The sequence below is a fragment of the Arachis ipaensis genome, chromosome B8 (genome assembly GCF_059453495.1).
Source record: "Arachis ipaensis isolate K30076 ecotype BB chromosome B8, ASM5945349v1, whole genome shotgun sequence".
Classification (NCBI taxonomy): Eukaryota; Viridiplantae; Streptophyta; class Magnoliopsida; order Fabales; family Fabaceae; genus Arachis; species Arachis ipaensis.
In genome coordinates, this window is record NC_142443.1 from 98,298,903 (window position 1) to 98,319,798 (window position 20,896).

Sequence of the window (20,896 nt, forward strand, 5' to 3'; positions counted from 1 at the left end):
GGGCAAGTGAATGAGGTTTTCTCTTGATCTCTGGGATCAACCACTATTTGGTTATATCCTGAATAACCGTCGAGAAAACAATAATAAGCGTGCCCTGCGAGTCTTTCCAACATCTGATCCATGAATGGAAGGGGGAAATGATCTTTTCGCGTAGCCTCGTTGAGCTTCCTGTAGTCTATGCACATCTGCCATCCTGTGACTGTCCTTGTAGGAATTAGTTCGTTCTTCTCATTGGGAACCACGGTAATTCCTCCCTTTTTTGGGACAACATGCACGGGGCTGACCCAAGGGCTGTCTGAGATCGGGTAAATTACCCCTCCCTGCCATAACTTCATAACTTCTTTCTGTACCACTTCCTTCATGATTGGGTTCAACCTCCTTTGGGATTGTATGGATGGTTTGGCATCATCTTCCAGCAGTATCTTGTGCATACATATGGCCGAACTTATCCCCTTCAAGTCAGCAAGAGTCCAACCAATGGCATCTTTGTGGTTTCGCAGTACTTTGAGCAGTTCATCCTCTTAATCTTGGCTGAGGCATGAGCTTATAATTACTGGGTAATTTTCATCCTCTCCTAAGTATGCATATTTGAGAGAGGGTGTCAATGCTTTGAGTTCAAGTTTGGGTGCTTCTGACTTTTCGTTCTCTTCCTTTGGTGCACCTTCTATTTGAATCTTTGCTGTTGCAACCTCTTCACTAAACGTAGGCTCCTCCTCTATTATACCTTCAGGTTCTTTTTCTTCAAAATTTTCCTGCACTGCGTCTTCAAGTGAGTCCAACCTCATACACTCTCCCATTTGCTCTGGTGGGTAACTCATGGCTTTGAACACATTGATCGTCATCTTTTCATTGTGTAATCTCAGGGTGAGATCTCCTTTTTGTACATCAATGACAGCTCCAACAGTGGCCAAGAATGGCCTTCCCAGGATGATGGAAGCCTTGGCTTCCTCCTGCATGTCCAGCACTACAAAGTCTGCTGGGAAGATAAAATCTCCCACTTTTACCAGCAAATCTTCTACGACGCCATGCGGGAACTTGAATGATCGGTCTGCCAATTGTAAGGCCATCTTTGTTGGTTTAGCTTCCTCAATCTTCATCTTTCTCATCATAGCTACCGACATCAAATTGATGCTGGCTCCCAAGTCACAAAGAGCTTTTTCCACTGTGATTCCCCCTATAATACAGGGGATCTGAAAACTCCTGGGATCCTTCAATTTCTGGGGTAGTTTGTGCTGAATGATAGCACTACATTCTTCGGTTAGTATCACAGTCTCGTTGTTCTTCCAGCTTCTCTTCTTAGTCATGAGCTCCTTCAAGAACTTGGCGTAGAGTGGCATTTGTTCTATTGCTTCAGCAAAGGGTATGTTGATTTGCAGTTTCTTGAAGATTTCCAAAAATCTCAAAAACTGATTGTCATCCCCCTTTTTCTTTAATTGCTGAGGGTATGGGACTCTTGGGGCATCTGGCTTAAGCACTCCTTCCCCTTTTTGTGAACTCAGATTAGGAACTTGAGCTCCATCCTGCTCTTCTTCCTCTTTATCTGATTCCTTTTCTTGTGGTTTCTGGGAGGTTTCCTTCAGTTCCTTCCCACTTCTAAGGGTGATAGCCTGGCACTCCTCCCTTCGTGTTGAGCTAGTCTTGCTGCGAAGGTTGTGGCTTGGAATTTGCTTGAATAAGTAGCCAATCTGTGTCTCCAGTTTCTTGATGGCAGCATCCTGATTCTGCATATTGGACATCACCTCTTCTCGGAACGCTTTACTATCTTGAATCTCTTTGCCTTTGCCTTCAAGTAGATTCTTAATCTTTGAGATTCTTTCATCAAATGATGATAGGTCAGGCTGAGGAGGGTTATTCTGGCCTTGATATGAATGTGGAGAGGTGTTGTTATGGGGGTGTTGATATGGTCTAGATGTGAAGTGTTGGGTGGCTGCATTGTTTAGATTTGGGCGTCTTTGATCAAGGCTTTGGCCTTGTTGATTTCCCCACCCAAAGTTTGGGTGATTCCTCCATCCAGGGTTGTAGGTCTTGGAGTATGGATCATGATTTTGCCTAGGTGAATTCCTAATGTAGTTGGCTTGCTCCTGACTACCCTCTGCTTCTTCATTCACTCCTTCTTGGGTTGTTGATGAAGTGGAGATTGCTGCTACTTGGTTTCTCTCCATCTTCTTGGTGAGGTCAGCTAGCTGCTGGGTAATGAGCTTATTTTGGGCCAGCAGAGCATCTACATTGTTTAGCTCCATTACTCCTCTTGTGTTCCCTCTTTCGGAAGCATAGAAGTAGTCGTTCTCTGCTACTGTTTCAATGACATCTATGGCCTCCTCAATGGTCTTCTTCTTGTTCAAAGATCCTCTAGATGAATGGTCTACGGCCTTCTTTGACTAATAAGAGAGCCCTTCATAGAAAATGTGCAGCTGCACCCATTCATTGAACATATCGGGTGGGCACCTCCTTGTTAGGTCTTTAAACCTCTCCCATGCTTCATATAGAGTCTCACCATCTTGTTGCCTGAAAGTTTGGACCTCAGCTCTTAGCCTATTGATTCGTTGAGGAGGGTAAAATCTTGCTAAGAATTTGTTCACCACATCTTTCCAAGTTGTCAAGCTCTCCCTTGGGAAAGACTCCAGCCACTTGGCTGCCTTATCCTTGAGTGAGAATGGAAATAAGAGCAGTCTATAGGCGTCAGGATGAACACCATTAGACTTCACTGTGTCACATATTCTCAGGAAGGTGGTTAGATGTTGATTGGGGTCCTCTTGGACACTTCCTCCGAACGAACAGTTGTTCTGAACAAGGGTGATGAGCTGTGGTTTTAGTTCAAAATTGTTGGCATGGATGGTTGGCTTTTGAATGCTACTTCCACAGTTTCCTGGGTTTGGATTGATGTAAGAGCCTAAAACTCTTCTATCCTCCCCAGCATGATTTGCTCGACCTCTTCCGCCATGGTTGTGAGCCTCTTCTTCATGATGGTTTTCCATGTTTTTTTCCATGTTTGGTTCAAAGTATTCCTCAAAGTGTTCCTCCTCTTCTTCAGCACCAACTACACGTTTTTCTCTTGCCTCCCTCCTTAGTCTAAGGAAGGTTCTCTCAGGTTCAGAATCAAAGGAAGTTGAAGCGCCGCTTCTTCTCCCTGTCATACAACCAACAAGTACAAACAAAGAGAATAGGTGCAGAAAGTATATCTGTCAGAATTACTGTTAGTGTGAGTGATGCAATATATCAAACAGTTAGAGGGTTAGTGAGATGAATGGTAAATAACAAAGAAAAAGTAGGGAGAAGGGAAGAATTTAACTAAAACAGGAAGTAAATAACTTAAATAGAAAATTAAATCAAACAAAAATAAAATGCTCAATCTAGTTATCCTCCAATCTAATCATTGTTGATGCACAATCAATCCCCGGCAACGGCGCCATAAACTTGATGCACAGAAAACTTGTCTTTTAACAAATTTCCTTCGGCAAGTGTACCGAATTTGTCGTCAAGTAAAAACTCACAATAGAGTGAGGTCGAATCCCACAAGGATTGATTGATCAAGCAACTTTAATTAGAGGAATGTTCTAGTTGAGCGAATCAGAATTTGAAGTGAGAATTTCAGAAAATAAAATGGCGGAAAAGTAAATGGCAGAAAAAGTAAATGCTAGAATTAAAGAACTGAAAGTAAATGACTGAAAGTAAATTGCAGAATTGTAAATGGGAATGGGGGAATTGGTCATAAGAGTAAATAACAGAAATTAAAGAGAATGGGTAAGATCAGAAATGGGGAGTTCATTGGGCTTAGGAGATGTTGCATTCTCCGGATCAATTTCTTTTTCATCTCTTCCTCAATCAATGCACTCATTAATCTCCTTGGCAATCTTAAGTGATTGAATTACAATTTCTTGTAATTCAATCTCTCAAATCTTGATCAATAGCCAATTCCTTGGTCAATTGCTCATGAGAAGAGATGAAGTATGGTCACTGATTATACCACATGGATTTCCCAAATCAAGTGTTGAGAGGATTATAGTCACATATCCATCCAAACCCAATTTGGTCTAGCATGAGAAAGCATTTCTAGCTTGATCTCTTCATTCCTCTTTCAAGGTTCAGAAGAGATCCAAGTATGAATAGCTTCTTTTCCAAGATAACTACCCAATTGGATGAAGATCGAAAGCTTTCAAGTAAAATCAAGAGAAAAGATAGAAGAAGAATAATGAAAACTAGTATTGATCCATCAAATTACAACAGACCTCCCTAACCCAATGAAAAGGGGTTTAGTTGTTCATAGCTCTGGAAAATGAAAACACAGATGGAGAATACATGATGAAAACTAGAAGTGCAGAGAAAGTAAAAACAGAGAGTAATTCTATGCCCAGAGGCTCTGATGACAAGTCATCTTAGCCTATTTTAACTAGTCTTTTTCTTTTGTTTTCATTAGAATTATGCACTTTCTTGAGCTACAAGCAAGCCAATTAGGTAGATTTTCATGTTTCCTTTGATTGAATCAACCATGTATGAATTCATGCTATTTCATGAGGTTTTATACTATAATTGTCACATATTATGAAAGAATGAATATCTCATGATTTTAAGCATAGCTTTGATGTGTTTGGTTGATTAATGATAGGTGAAGAAAGCTTGGAGAAAGGTTGAAGCAAGAAGGAATAGCTAGGAGTAAAGAGAAGACAATGGAATAAGTGAAATTGAACCAGGAAGCAAAAAGCTGGACCTAAAGTTAGCCTCAAACTTTTGCACAAACTTTTGGGTGAAAAGTTAGCCCCAACGTTAGCCCCTAACTTTTGAGGCTAACGTTGGCACATGAAAATCACCCCTGGGCACCAAAAGTTTGCGCCAACGTTAGCCCTTAACTTTGAGGCTAACGTTGGCATGAGAAAAACACTCCCTGGGCACCAAAAGTTTGCGCCAACGTTAGCCCCTAACTTTGAGGCTAACGTTGGCACATGAAAACTACAAGGGGAGGAGCAAAAGTTTGCGCCAACGTTAGCCCCTAACTTTTGGGCTAACGTTGGCGCCTCAAGTGCACCAAAGAAGGCCAACGTTGGTGCAAAAGTTAGACCCCTAACTTTTGCACCAACGTGAGTATCAGCAAGTTATGATGGCTGATATGAAAAGTTGGACCAAAAGTTAGACCCTAACTTTTGCTCCAACTTTTGGTCCAACTTTTGCAAAACTCCAACCCGGTTCAATTGGTTCACTTTGGTTCTTCTCCAAACTTCAAGAGCAATCAACCAAGGCCTCTTTCAACCCAATTTCACCAAGAGCAAAGGCCCAACTCAAGGCTTGAAGATCATTTGAAGAAAGTGTATAAATAGGATAGAATTCAAGTTCTTCGGGGAGCTTTCCCTTTGAATTTTCATAAGAGTTTTCGGAGAGCTTTGGATATTGAGTGATCTTTAATTTCTTAGTCTTGGGGAAGGAGAATTCATTTCTCTTCCTCTCAGTTTTATTGCTTTCAATTTCAATTACAATTGTCTTGGATCTTGGGTTGGAGAATTGAAGAAATTCTGTTTCAGTCTCATCCTTGGATCTCTCTGTTTTATTTACTGCTTGATTGAATTTAATTTCTGTTAATTGCTCTTCATCTACTTTCCTTGCAATTTACAATTCCCTTGCAATTGTTCTTGTTGGATCTAGGAAGGCATTGAGATCTAGACTCGGTTTTCTAGTCTCTGGATCCTGAGATCTGAACTTTCAATTTCTAATTCTCTGTTTACTATTTTCATGTTCATTTACTTTTCTGCTTCAAGATCCGATTTAACCCAAACCTTCTTCTACTTCTCTGCTTGATGCAAATTTACTTTTTCTTGTTTAATTTCTGTAAATCCAAGTCCCAACCCCCTTTACAATTCAAGTCATTTACATTTCTTGCACTTTAAGATTCCACAATTTACATTTCTTGCATTCTAAGTTTCTGCCATTTAATTTCTTGTTCTTTAAGATTCAGCAATTTATTTCCTGTTCTCTTTAATTCCATGCAATTTAATTTCTGCAAATCACAAAACACTCAACCAAATCTTGATTCGCTTGACTAAATTAACCACTAAGCTAAAATTGCTCAATCCTTCAATCCCTGTGGGATCGACCTCACTCCCGTGAGTTTTTATTACTTGATGCGACCCGGTACACTTGCCGGTTAGATTTGTGTGTTTTGGGAGAAATTCATTTTTCCACCAAAATACTCATCAGGCTCCCTATATTTTCCAACTCTCCAAATAATTCAAAGTTACTCCTATATATACTACTCTTCTACTCTTCTAGTTGGTTCTTCAAGTCTTGGGTCTGGGCCTTTGGATCTTGAGTTTGAAGCAATTATCTTCTTCATTGGGCTTGGCTTTACTTGCAGAGAGAAATTGTGAAGTGGGCAGAGACTTTAGCTTAGGACGTTAGTGGTGTTAACGTTCAGTGAAAATATGGGTTCAAGAACGTTAGTGACATTCAACTTTTTCACTAACGTTCCTTACCCAAGTAAGAGCCACGTTAACCTCAACGTTAGTGGCACAAATGTTGCCACTAACGTTGCCTCTTTGTCCTTCGCGCACGTTATTGGGACTCAACTTTCCCAATAACGTTGAGAAGCCTCCCCCTTCCCAACGTTAGAGTCCACGTTAACTTAGTTAACGTGGCTCTTTTAACGTAGGCTTGCCAACCTTCGAGAACGTTAGTGACACTTAACATTGTCACTAACGTTCCAATGTGCCCCTTAGCTCCCACGTTAGAGTCCACGTTAACTAGGTTAACGTGGCTTCTAACGTGGCCTATGCTAGCCATCTCCAACGTTAGTGACAAAGTTGAGTGTCACTAACGTTGGTTCAACATTCCCTTATCCACATTAGCTTCCACGTTAACTAAGTTAACGTGGGAGTTAATGTGGCTCATGGTGGCATATGTGGGCTCCTTCCAACGGTAGTGACAATGTTGGGTGTCACTAACGTTGGCGTTTCCTTCCTTCCTCATGTTAGCTTCCACGTTAACTAGGTTAACGTGGGAGTTAACGTGGCCTAGTGTGACTTGGCCAACGTTAGTGATAATGTTGAATGTCACTAACGTTGGCTTCCCCCCTTTCTTCTTAACGTTAGAGGCCACGTTAACTAAGTTAACGTGGTGACTAACGTGGCCACTTATGAGCTTGGTCTAACGTTAGTGATAATGTTAAGTGTCACTAATGTTGGCTCCATTTCCTTTCTTTCACGTTAGAGTTTACGTTAACTTAGTTAACGTGACTCTTAACGTGGGCAATGATGGCTTCGAGAGCGTTATTGGCAATCACTTTTCTCATTAACTTTGTAAGTTACTCCCATTCCACGTTAGTGTTAACATTAGTGTAACTAACGTAGCCACTAATGTGGTTCTTCTTTGCTTCCTTTGTCCTGAAATCAAGCAATAAAATGCATCAAAGTTCTAGTCCAAGTAATGGAAAATACAACATCCAATTTGTCCTTCAATTCATGCAAAATCCTCATGAAATCATGTAAATTGCACAATGCATGCTTGAATCAAGATGTAAATGAATATCTACCCAAAACCAGCTTATTTCCTACGGTAATGCATGAAACTACCCTAAAAACAGTAAAGAAAAGGTCAGTAAAACTGGCCAAAATGCCCTGGCATCAGCTGCTACTATGCAAGCCACTACTGAGGCGCTGGGACTTCAAATGAATAATAATGGTAATGGGGGAAATGGCGGGAATAGGCCGATGATGCTGTCAGCATTCCTGAAGGTTAACCCTCCAGTTTTCAGGGGAACCACCAATCCGACTGAAGCCGATACTTAGTTTCAGGCCATGGAGCGATCACTGCAAGCACAACTGGTGCCTGAAGAGTAGTGTGTCGAGTTTCCTACCTATCAGCTCACTCAGAAAGCACTGCATTGGTGGCAGGCTACACGACGCCTCCTGCAGCAGGGTGATGACCCTATCTCCTGGGATGCTTTCCAAGTTGAATTTTATAGAAAGTACTTTTCAAACTCAGTCAGGACGGCGAAGGAACTTGAGTTACGGCCGCTGAAGCAGGGTTCCATGCCAATTTCTGAATACACCAACAAATTTGAGGAATTATGCAGATTTTCTCGTATTTGTTAAGGAGCTCCTGAAGACTTCGAGGAATGGAAGTGTATTAAGTATGAAGGAGGGCTCTGGAGCGACATCTTGAGTTCAATAGGGCCAATGGAGATCAGGACTTTCTCAGAGTAGGTGAATAAGAGCAGAGTGGCTGAAGATTCTGTAGAAAGGGCGGCTACAAAGAAAGAAAGTCATAGGGGGCCTTTTCAGCAGAACTGAGGGAAAAGCTTTGCTCCTAGGGGTCAGCCTTTCAAGCGTGGAGGCTTTGTACCATAGCAAACTCAGGGTCAGGCTAGTTTCAGAAGGCCTACCAACAACAGTCACCCAGGGAGAAGATTTGGGAAGCAGCCTCTGAATGAGCAAGCTTGTGCTAGTTGTGGGAGTCACCATCTGGGAGTCCCGTGCAAGGCGGGATGAGGCTTGTGCTACTCTTGTAGTACGGTGGGGCATAAGGCCTCAAACTATCCAGAGAAGCAGAGGCAAGGTGTTGGGAGAGTACAGCAGCCTGGTTGGGTGTTTACTACTTCAGCTGTAGGTGCAAATGGATCTGATACACTTATCCAAGGTAAATGCGAAATAGCCGGTAAAACTTTGAATGCTTTGTTTGATTCTGGAGCTACTCATTCATTCATTACATTTCAGAGGGCTAGTGAATTAGAGCTGAAGATAGTTGTGTTAGACTATGATATGAATGTGCATAATGCTACTTCGGAAGCCGTTGCGACTAGGTTAGGCTGTCAACAAGTGTCATTCTGAGTTAAACAGTGGGATTTCATCCAAGATCTGATTTACTTACCAATGATTGGTCTAGATCTCATTCTGGGACTAGATTGGTTATCCAAGAATCATGTTTTGCTTGACTGTTCTGAGAAGTTGTTGTACTTTATGCCGGAAGGATCGGAAGGGCCGGCAGTAGTGAATAGCTATTATTTGAATTCTATGGTAGTAAGAAGTTCTAGATATGAATGCCAGGGTGTTATGCTGTTAATCGCGGGTGTTTCGGGGGAGGAACAAAATTTAAAGCAGATTCCGATTGTTTGTGAATTTCCTGAAGTATTTCCGGATGACATTGATGAATTCCCTCTTGCCCGAGAGGTTGAGTTCGTGATTGAGTTGGTTCCTGGGACAGGGCCAATCTCGATTGCCACTTACAGAATGTCGCCTTTAGAAATGGCCAAGCTTAAGGCTCAGCTAGAAGATTTAATGGGTAAACGCTTCTTCTGACTAAGTGTTTCTCTGTGGGGAGCGCCGGTGTTATTGGTGAAGAAGAAAGACAGGAGTATGTGTCTCTGTGTAGATTACAGGCAACTGAATAAGGTCACAATAAAGAATAAGTACCACTACTAAGGATTGACGATCTCATGGATCAGTTACAAGGAGCCAGGGTTTTCTCTAAGATTGATTTGCGATCCGGTTATCACTAGATAAGGGTAAAATTTGAAGACATCCCTAAGACCGCTTTCAGGACTCGCTATAGTCATTATGAGTACATTGTAATGTCTTTTGGGTTGACAAATATTCCCGCAGTGTTCATGGATTACATGAACAGAATCTTTCGTCCATTCTTAGATAAATTCGTTGTTATCTTCATTGATGATATACTAATTTATTCCAAGACTGAGGAGGAGCATGCCGAACACTTGGGAATTGTGTTACAAATCCTGAATAAGAGAAAATTGAATGCCAAGTTTTCAAAACGCGAGTTCTGGAAGAGCGAGGTGAAGTTTCTTGGCCATGTAGTGAGTAATCAGGGGATAACAGTAGATCCTTCTAAGGGGGAGGCAGTGATGGAGTTGGGGCGACGAATCTCAGTAACAGAGATAAGGAGTTTTCTGGGCTTAGCTGGCTATTATTGGAGATTCATCAAAAGCTTTTCTCAGATAGCGTTGCCACTGACAAAGTTGACCCGCAAGGATACACCATTTGTCTGGACTTTTGAATGCGAGGAGAGTTTTCAAGCGCTGAAACAAAAGTTGACCATTGCACCTGTATTGGTGTTGCCTGAACCAAACGAATCGTTTGATGTGTACTGTGATGCCTCACTAAAGGGATTGGGGTGTGTGCTAATGCAGCACCGGAATGTGGTGGCATATGCCTCACAATAGTTGAGACCTCAAGAAGTTAATTACCCGACGCATGACTTCAAACTTGCTGCGGTTGTGTTTGCACTGAAGGTGTGGAGGCATTACCTCTGTAGAGTTAAATTTCAAGTTTTCTCTTATCACAAGAGCTTGAAATACCTTTTTTATCAAAAAGAACTTAATATGTGGTAGAGGAGGTGGATGGAGTTACTGAAAGACTACGACTTTGAGCTGAGTTACAATCCAGGGAAAGCGAATATTGTGGCAGATGCCTTAAGTCAGAAATTCTTGTGTGCTACGTGGATAATGCTTCGAGAAGAAGAGAAACTTAAAGCATTTGAGAGGTTGAAGATAGGTGTTCAAGAAGTATCTGGTACTCTATATTTGAGTCAGCTTCAAATTTCAAGTGATTTTAAATCTGAGATTGAAAAAGCTCAGCAGGATGATAAGGAATTGCAGAAGGTATTACTGGCTATTGAGCAAGGAATGTGGTAGAGAGTGTCAGAGGACAAAAATGGATTATGGATGTTCAAGGACCGAATTATTGTGCCGAACGTCGGATCCTTACGACAAGACATCTTGAGGGAAGCACATAAAAACGAGTTTTCTATTCATTTGGGAAGCAACAAGATGTATCAAGATTTAAAAGCTATGTTCTGGTGGCCTGGTATGAAAAATGATGTGGTGGAACATGTTTCAAAGTGCTTAACTTGTTAGAAAGTGAAGATTGAATACCAGAGACCTTCCAGGACTTTGCAACCATTGGAGATTCCGCAATGGAAATGGGAGAGTATTGCGATGGACTTTGTATCTGGATTGCCGAGAACAAGGGCCGATTTTGACGCTGTCTGGGTGATCGTGGACCGACTGACGAAATCAGCTCAGTTTTTACCCATTCGGATGAACTATACCCTTGAGGAGCTAGCACGTTTGTACATAAAAGAGATTGTGAGACTTCATGTTGTGCCTTCCACTATAATTTCTGACAAAGATCCCCGTTTCACTTCAAGGTTCTGGGGTACATTTCAGAGAGCTTTTGGAACCTGGTTAAGCTTGAGTATAGCTTACCATCCTCAAATAGATGGTCAATCTGAGAGGATAATCCAAACCTTAGAAGATATGTTGAGAGCTTGTGTTCTGGACCAGCTGGCGAGGTGGGATCAGTACATGCCGCTAGTGGAGTTTGCATACAATAACAGCGACCATGCGAGCATCGGAATGGCTCAGTATGAGGCTCTGTATAGGAAGAAGTGTTAATCTCTGCTATGCTGGTATGAAGCTGTGGAGAAAAGCTTGTTGGGACCTAACATGATAGCTGAAACTACTGAACAACTCAAAAAAAATTGAGATAGGATGCTCACTGCTCAGAGTTGTCAGAAGAGTTACGCCGATCAGAGGCGGAAGCCATTGAAGTTTGAGGAAGGAGACTATGTTTTTCTTAAGTTTACTTCAACAACCAGAGTAGATAGAGCAATTAAAATGAAGAAACTGAATCCTCGATACATTGGTCCGTTTCAGATTCTTGAGAGGGTTGGACCGGTGGCATATGGGATAGCTCTACCACCTCACCTTTCGAACCTGCACAACGTATTTCATCTGCCGCAGCTTTGAAAGTATACTCCTGATGCTAGCCATGTGTTAGAACCTAAATCGGTCCAGTTAAATAAAGATTTGACACTCCAGGTGACTCCGGTCAGAATTGACGATACGAGTATTAAACGGTTACGCGAAAAAGAGGATTCGTTAGTTAAAGTTGTGGGGAGTCGGACTGGTATTGAAGAGCATACTTGGGAACTTGAGTTGGAAATGCGAACAGACTACCCGCACCTATTCTCAGGTAACTGAATTTTAATTTTGTGGGAAAAATTCCTATTTAGGTGGGTAGAATGTGAAACTTGGTTAATTAATAAAAAATTAATCCACAAATTAAAATTTATTCTAGAAAATTAGAAATGTAAATTTTATAGTTGAATATGATAGAGAAAATTAAAACGAGAATTTCGACACTAAATTTAAAGAATTTGGCCCAAGATTGGGAAGAACGGGTCGAACCGGGCGAACCAGACCCGTATTGGGCCCAAGGCCCAGCCAAGCCTCATAAATCAAATGGGTTCAGCACCCTCTTCTTCCCCACATAAGCAAAACACGCTGAAAGGGAAAGGGGGAGCTTGAAACCCTTGCCCAAATTCAACTCAAACTTCATTTGATCATAACTTTTGATTCGGAGCTCCGATCACTACACTGTTTACGGCCACGTGACCACATCGTCGAGCTCTACAAAGCCCTTAAACTTTGTTCAATAGGTATGCCACGAATTCCTCTCTGATTTCCCAGCCCTTGAATTTGAAATTATTGGACAAAAGTGTTGAGATTTTGAGCTTTTGATGTTATAGGATCTAGTTAGCTTAAGGGAAAGGCTTAATCTCACTCCTTTGATCCTTGGGTATGGTAAGGAATTCTCAACCCTAGTAAAATTCGTGATTTAAGGTTTTTGGGTATTAAGTTGTTATGTTTGGATGTGATATTGTAGATTAGGTAGTGTGTATATGTATGTTGGAGCTTGATTGAGTTGGAAAGCTTGGAATGGGTCTTTGGTGCTGAAAAGTTTGTTTGAAGGGTGTTGGAGTCTTGAAGGTTTGAGGAAAGTTGAATTGGAGGTGTTCTACGTTGAGCGGGGAATCGGCCAAGGTATAGTTTCGGTTTTCTGTATCTAAAATGTAATGTAATGTGAAAACTTAGGCTAGTGACCCTAGGATAGGAATTGAATTATTGATGTTGTTGATTGGTTGAGATGGATTGTGTAGATTATGTATGTGGTTAGTGCTTTTGGAGGGTTTTGATGGAATCTTGTATGTAAGATATGCATGCCTTAGTAAATGATTAATGGTTGGTGGGATTGAATTGGGGTTGGTACCATGTTGATGGTGAAAATGATGTTAATTGTATGTATAGTGGTTGATCGAATTGAATATTGTTAGAATTGATTCAAGTGAGATTGGTTAAAAGTGGTGAATTGGTGAATTTTGGATTGAGTAAGAAAGTTTAGAATTGAATGAGAATGTTTGATGTTGCATTGGTAAGTTTGGATTGGTTTAAAAAGGTTTTGGAATTGGTGTATGTTTAAAATTGAGGTTTGGTTATTTTTTTGAAAATTGTGATTTTCGCCCAACTTTGGTGGAGCATAACTTGGTCTCCAAACATCCGATTTATGTCAAACTTGTATAGAAATAAAATTTGGTTTGAGACGTTTATGCCATTCGAAGAACGGAGGAAAAATATTTTAAAATGAGGAAGTTATGCTCGATCAAAGATTGGTATGTAAGTTGAAAAATCTGGACTTAGCAGCTTTTTGGTGGTGTTACATTGTATGTGTAAGCAAACATTTCCATACGTATGCGTCGAATTTGCCATTTCACACGTACGCATCGCCTATGCGTGCGCGAGGTTAGAAAGAAAGTGCACGTCCACGCGTACGCGTCATCGACGCATACGCTTCACTAAAAATTTCCCAACTCCAGATTTGAAAAATTATCGCAGACGTTGGACTCAGCATTGGTTTGGCAACGTTCCCTCTAACGTTGGCTTACCCACGCGTGCGCGTCACCCACGCGTGCGCGTGGAGTGTCAAATTTCCATGCTCACACGTGCGCGTCACTGCTAATTTCTCCACCTCCAGAATTGAACTTTTTATCGCAAGCGTTGGAGGTAACGTTGGTTTGGCAACGTTCCCTCCAACGTTGGCTTTGACATGCATGTGCATCATCCACGCGTACGTGTGGAGTATCAAAATTCCACGATTCACACGTGTGCGTCACCCACGCGTACGCATCACAGCCAATTTTTCTAATTCTAGAAAGCAAACTGTATCGAAAATGTTGGAGGTAAGGTTAGTTTACTAACGTTCCCTCCAACGTTGGCACCAGAACTTGCAAAACATTGCCAGCAATGTCGGTGAGCCAACTTTGGCCACCAACGTTGCATTGCCCTTTCTTCCAATGTTTGAAGCAACGTTGGTGAGCCAACTTTGGCCACCAACGTTGCTTCCTTTTCTTCTTTCCATGGCTCTTTTTATTGCTTGTTTGCTTGCCTTTCCTCATCTTCTTTCCATACTTCTTCCTTGCTTCTTTTCACCTATCATCAACCAATACATATACATCAAATCTTTGCTAGATTCATAAGAGTTTGCATCATTCTTAGCACACAAGTAAATATAGCATAAATCTCGTGAAAATGCATCAATTTAACCATGTTTGAATGAATCAAGGTATGCATGAAACTTTCATCCAAATACTTACTTATTACTCAAGAAAGTGCATAAAATCTAATAAAACAAATGAAAAAGGCTAGTGAAACTAGCCTAAGATGCCTTGGCATCACAACACCAAACTTAAATCTTGCTTGTCCCCAAGCAAGCAGTGAATCATGAGAAAAATGAATGCAACAGAGAGAGATGTATGTCCTTATCAGAAAGCAATTAACTTGGTTCATGGGGTTTTATGGAGGATATGTTTGTAGCTCAACTTTTATTAGTTTCTAGGTGTGAAATCTCCCTTTTAGTGTTGGTTGAGGTGCTGCTATGAATCCTTGTTATTCACTAATCCTTGGTATTTGATTTCCTTGTTTTTCTTTTGCTGAGAACTTATTCTTTATTGCAGCTTAGTGTTCTGTTTTTGAGGCAACTCTTTAAAGTAGGCTTTCAGTCAACACTCCCAAACTAGTTGGTTCAAGGTGCTAAGTGTTAAAACACCTCTAAGGACTTAATCACCCAAGTCTCTCCTCAGCACATATTCACCACAGGCACATGGTTTGTTATTCATTCTTTAGACCTTGGTGTCCAGCACCTCTTTGGGTTGCTAAATATTTTGTGACAAGGTTGCTTTTGATAGTGAATTTTCAGTTGACAATCCCGGTTTAGTTAACCCAAGTTGTCAAGTGATGAAGCACTCCTAAGAACTTACTCATTCAAGCAGATCCTTGCACAAAAACACCACAGACACATGCCTTAAGGTTCAAACTATTGGTGCCTAGCTTTATTCTTTGTTTCTTTTGCTTTTGTTCTTTCTTTCTTCCAAGAATGTTTGTTTACTAAGGTTTCACAGACAGCAACTCAGTTTATGCTAAAAAGAAACATTCTACCTTTCATCCTTATTAGTGAGCTTGCTAAACAATCAAGCATATACCACCACTCAACCTTATTCTGTTTCCTACCAATTTGGACAATTACACATTCTGTTTCAAACATTTTATTTTATTTAATTAAAGACAAAGGGGACAACATATATTCAAGCAGGATGAAATTGCAACAGACACTTAGGCTAGAACACTTAATTTGAAAATTGAAGAAAGTAAATAGCAAAATTCAAATGACAGTAAACTAATCACAAACTATTAAAACAGAAGATATTGGAAGCAAGTTCTTCCTTATTAAATTGATGATCAAGGAGTGACACCACCTTTCAGTATTTGGGTTGCTTTCCTTTGCTTTATTCCCCTTTTCTCTTTGGCTCTTGCTTCGTTTTCCTTCTTGCTTCTTCTCGTTGTTTTTCAGGCTCAAAGTTCTCTTCCCAAAGTCCATCATCTTTCAACCTTTTCTTCATCCTTTCTTCATTTCTTTTAGCTCTCGCCATTTGTGCGTCTTTTGGTTGATTGACCGTTTCGTATGGTGGGATCTCTTGACTCAAGACATGTATGCTGGTAACTAGATAGCTGAGCTTTGCTTGAGTGTCTATGTCATATTCCATCCTATCTAAATGCCTAGCTTCTCCAGCTGTATGATATACATTCTTCCAGTTATATATGTTTTGGATGTACTTTTCTTGCTCAGCTTGTTGTTGGTACAACTTGTTGAAGGATTCTTGGAATTGAGCAGATTGTTCTCTTTGCAGATCCATAAATATTGACTGAAAATCTCTTTGCTGATCCATCATCCTCAACTGGAATTCCTCTTGTTTTTCTTGAGCCCTCATGTATTGCTGGGATAGCCCTTCAACAGCTTCTTGTATTCGGCTCATGTCCATAGTAGTTTGTGCTGGAATTTGTTGCTCCTCTTGCTGTCCTTCTTCCTGTTGCTCTTCTTCTTGTAGTTCCTCTCTTCTTCTTCTCCTTTGTAGTCTTCTTCGTTCTTGGACAACTATGACATTCATCATTCTCTCAATAGTGATTGGCCTACCTAGGGTAAACCAAATAGGATTTGCATCTTCTAGTGGCACCCTAGCCTTTATGCATAGATGAATGATGGTGCTTGGGTAGTAGAGCCAGGCTTTAGCGGAACTCTTCTCAGAAATCTTTTGAATGTCCTTGGCAATGAGCTCGTGAACTTTAATCTCTCCTCCTACCATAATGCAATGCACCATGGTAGCTCTTTTGATGTTAACCTCTGAAGTGTTTACAGTGGCTAGGATTGATCTCCTTACAAGTTCATACCACCCTTTTGCTTCTGGGGTGAGATCCTCTCTTCTCGGAAACCTTGGCATTCCAATGGAGTCCCTCACCCAGTCAGCATGAAGTACACAAATATCACTAGCAATCTCATCACAGTCCGGGTTGCCACTTATTCTCTCATGATAACTAGCTTTATCAAAGTGTGCTGCTCTTAGGCCTAGGACCTTCATGATAGTCTTTGGACTAAAGTTAACCTCCACAACCCTTATATAACTTTTGTAAGTTGTGTCAATGATTGTATCCAGCCTCACTGTATTGGCATAAAACTCCCTCACAATGCTAGCATTGTGACCCATTTCCTTTTTCTAATCTTCTCTCTAATCTCTGGGCACTCATCTTCAGGAAGCTGGAAAGGGATTTCTGGCAGTATCCCTTTGGGTCTCATCTATTCAAGTTGAATTTAATGGAACACTGATTTGAACTTCCATCTATCATAGGTATTTTCTTCTTCTTCAATAGGCTCTTTCCCTCTCCTTCTTTTGAAGCTTGATGAAGATGCCATAATTGCCTTGATATTGGCCGAATAAGGGATAGAGAAGTGGTAAGGAGGAGTGGCTAGTGTTGTGGAATGTAGGATGAGAATGTGGCTTGAGGGTGAAGTATGGTTGTGAGATCACAAGGGACAAGGGTGGCTTGACTCAAGCAGAACACAGTTGGTGAATTAAACTTTAAGGAACACAAAAACTGAACTTATTAATGCAAGAAGGTGAAAAATTGAAATATGAGGCATGGTTCAAGTGAAGCTATTTATAGCAAACATTGATGAAGGATGAATGGTGAGGATGCTTTTGTTGTGATGAGAATGAATGGTGTGCATGTAGAGTTGTGTGAGGACAAGGATTGCCTCCTCATTGGGCATATAGGTTCGGTCATCTGGGTGGTCTACATCTCCCAACAATGTGCAGATTTGTACTTCCCAAGGAGTAACTTCCAAAGCCATGTGACCTACTTTTTTTTTCTATGATAGCCGTACCTTGCCTCCTCTTATCTGTTCCATCCATCTTCTCTTTCCTATACCTATTCACCATAACAAAACAAAGAAATAAATTCAAATAGGTGACGGTAAAACAAATGAGAAGCAATGACTAAATTTAAACATTAAAAAGAATTGACTAAATATTCTTCATGAATTATCAACCAGCTGTGACTCTTTTTAAGCACTTATATAGCCTTGGTGGACACCAAACTTAGTGTTTTGTAGTTCAAATAATTAAATCCACCAAGTGGTTCATGTGAATATTAATGAAACTCTTGTCACTTTTGATTTATGCATCATAAGGAACATTTTTTTCTATGCTAAAGAAATAATAAAAAAAGTAACTCAAAATAATGCAGAACATGGGTCACCTTTCATGAAATTTTAGCCTTAGAACAAATTGACCTTCCTTGAATTTATAGCATATGTTACAACATCAACTCAATGTTTGGTTATATACTTCAAGAAAATGAATGAGCATATATTCCAAGATGGTTATATGATCATTATACTTAGAAAACCATCTTAGAGTGCCCTTAGGCACACCAAACTTAGAGATCAAACATATGCTTAATGTTTAATGTAAGTGTCAAATTTGTTTCTGAAAGCCTGACTTCATGCTAGGAAACCATTGATTATTGATATTAAAGCAGTAAAAGCAAGCATTCTTAAAACATGGGCTGCCTCCCATGGAGCGCTCTTTTATTATCACTAGCTTGACATTGGTTCTCTGTTAGGGAGGGTTGTAATATCTCAGATCCTCCCCTCTAATTGTGAATTTACCTCCACTTGCTTCTTTGAGAATTTCTACATGCTCCAAGGATAGGATCCTGTTGACAGTGAACACTTGAGGCTGCTGAGATGGAATGGTAGGAAGATGAGGTGGGATTAGTGGGTGGTGGATTGATATCACTTGATCCCTTGGGAAAAAGTCCTCTGTAGGGATCTTTTTGTTCTTTCATCTCCTTGGTATCTTCTTTCCAATTCTCTTCTCTCCTTCAAGTTGTGCTTCAGTGATTCTCATGTCAGGAAGGTCTTTGTTGATTGTTTCTTTTGAATCTTGTGGTCTTTGATCTTCTTTGGACTCCTTTGGTTGTGGTATTACTTAGACTTCTTGGTTTTCTACCAAGGAGGTCTCTAGGGGCTCTACTTGTGGTTCACTGTTACTTTTCTCCAGAACAATTCATTGTGACCATCCTTCAACTCCTTGTTTTCTCGTTCAGATTCATGTGTGGGTTTGAAGACATGAAAGGTGAGTTGTTCATCATGTATTCTCAATATCAACTTTCCTTGCTCCACATCTATGAGTGCCCTGGCAGTAGCCAAGAATGGTCTCCACAGAATTATTGGGTGAAGATAGCTTTCTTCCATTTCAAGAACAACAAAATCTGTAGGGAGGAAGTACCTTCCTACCTTCACCAATACATTTTCAACCACCCCTATTACTTGTTTCTAGGTCTTGTCAGCCAATTGGAGAATTACATCTGTGGGTTTTGATTCATTGATCTGCAGCTTTTTCAAGAGAGACAGGGGCATTAGATTTATGCTTGCTCCCAGATCACAAAATCCTCTATCAATCATTGTATCTTCTATAGCACAAGGGATGTGAATACTCCCTGGATCCTTCTTCTTTGAGGGTAACTCCTTCTGAATAAGGGTACTGCTTTCCTTATTCATCACTATTGTTTGCCCACCCTTTAAGGTACTCTTCTTGGTTAGCAACTCCTTCATGCATTTGATGTTTGATGGCATCTGTTGGAGGGTTTTGATGAAAAGAATGTTGATGTGGAGGGATTTGAATGTATCTAGGAACCTAGAGTATGTCTTCTCTTTCTCCCCACCTCTAAGTCTCTAAGGGTATGGTGCTTTTGGCACATATGGTTTCAGGATCTTCATTGTTTCCTCCATCTGTGCAAGATTAATTTCTTGTTCTGCCTCTTCTACATTCTTCTTTGACTCCTCTGTACTAGGCAATGGGTGTGATGAGCAGATAATTTATACGCTTTTTGACATTGTTTTTAGTATGTTTTTAGTAGGATCTAGTTACTTTTAGGGATGTTTTCATTAGTTTTTATGTTAAATTCATATTTCTGGACTTTACTATGAGTTTGTGTGTTTTTCTGTGATTTCAGGTATTTTCTGGCTGAAATTGAGGGACTTGAGCAGAAATCAGATTCAGAGGTTGAAGAAGGACTGCTGATGCTGTTGGATTCTGACCTTCCTACACTCAAAGTGGATTTTCTGGAGCTACAGAACTCGAAATGGCGCGCTTCCAATTGCGTTGGAAAGTAGACATCCAGGGCTTTCCAGAAATATATAATAGTCCATACTTTGGCTAAGAATAGATGATGTAAACTGGCGTTCAACGCCAGCTTTCTGCCCAAATCTGGCGTCCAGCGCCAGAAAAGGAGCCAAAACCAGAGTTGAACGCCCAAACTGGCACAAAAGCTGGCGTTCAACTCCAAGAAGGACCTCTACACGTGCAACACTTAAGCTCAGCCCAAGCACACACCAAGTGGGCCCCGGAAGTGGATTTATGCATCAATTACGTACTTCTGTAAACCCTAGTAGCTAGTTTATTATAAATAGGACCTTTTACTATTGTATTAGGTATCTTTGATCAGCTTTTGATCTTTGATCAGTTGTATGCTATCTTAGATCACGTTTGAGGGCTGGCCTCTCGGCCATGCCTGAACCTTCTTCACTGATGTATTTTCAACGGTAGAGTTTCTACACTCCATAGATTAAGGTGTGGAGCTCTGCTGTTCCTCAAAGATTAATGCAAAGTACTACTGTTTTCTATTCAATTCAACTTGTTCCGCTTCTAAGATATTCATTCGTACTTCAACCTGAATGTGATGAACGTGACAATCATCATCATTCCCTATGAACGCGTGCCTGACAACCACTTCCGTTCTACCTTAGATTGAATGAGTATCTCTTAGATCTCTTAATCAGAATCTTCGTGGTGTAAGCTAGATTGATGGCGGCATTCAAGAGAATCCGAAAAGTCTAAACCTTGTCTGTGGTATTCCGAGTAGGATTCAATGATTGAATGACTGTGACGAGCTTCAAACTCCCGAGTGCTGGACGTAGTGACAGACGCAAAAGGAGGGTGAATCCTATTCCAGCATGATCGGGAACCTCAAATGATTAGCTGTGCCGTGACAGGGCATCTTGGACCATTTTCACAAGAGGAGGGGATGTAGCCACTGACAACGGTGATGCCCTTGCATAAAGCCAGCCATGGAAAGGAGTAAGACTGATTGGATGAAGACAGCGGGTAAGTAGAGATTCAGAGGAACGAAAGCATCTCTATACGCTTATCTGAAATTCTCACCAAT

The 20,896-nt window shown here is 40.8% G+C and overlaps 1 non-coding gene across 1 annotated transcript; it reads left to right on the forward strand.

The window, feature by feature from the left end:
- The first annotated feature begins 2,427 nt into the window (after window positions 1–2,427).
- Window positions 2,428–2,534, forward strand: LOC148548958 (small nucleolar RNA R71). Its single transcript, XR_015897627.1, has one exon. It is a non-coding gene; the product is annotated as a small nucleolar RNA R71 (small nucleolar RNA).
- The last annotated feature ends 18,362 nt before the right edge of the window (window positions 2,535–20,896 follow it).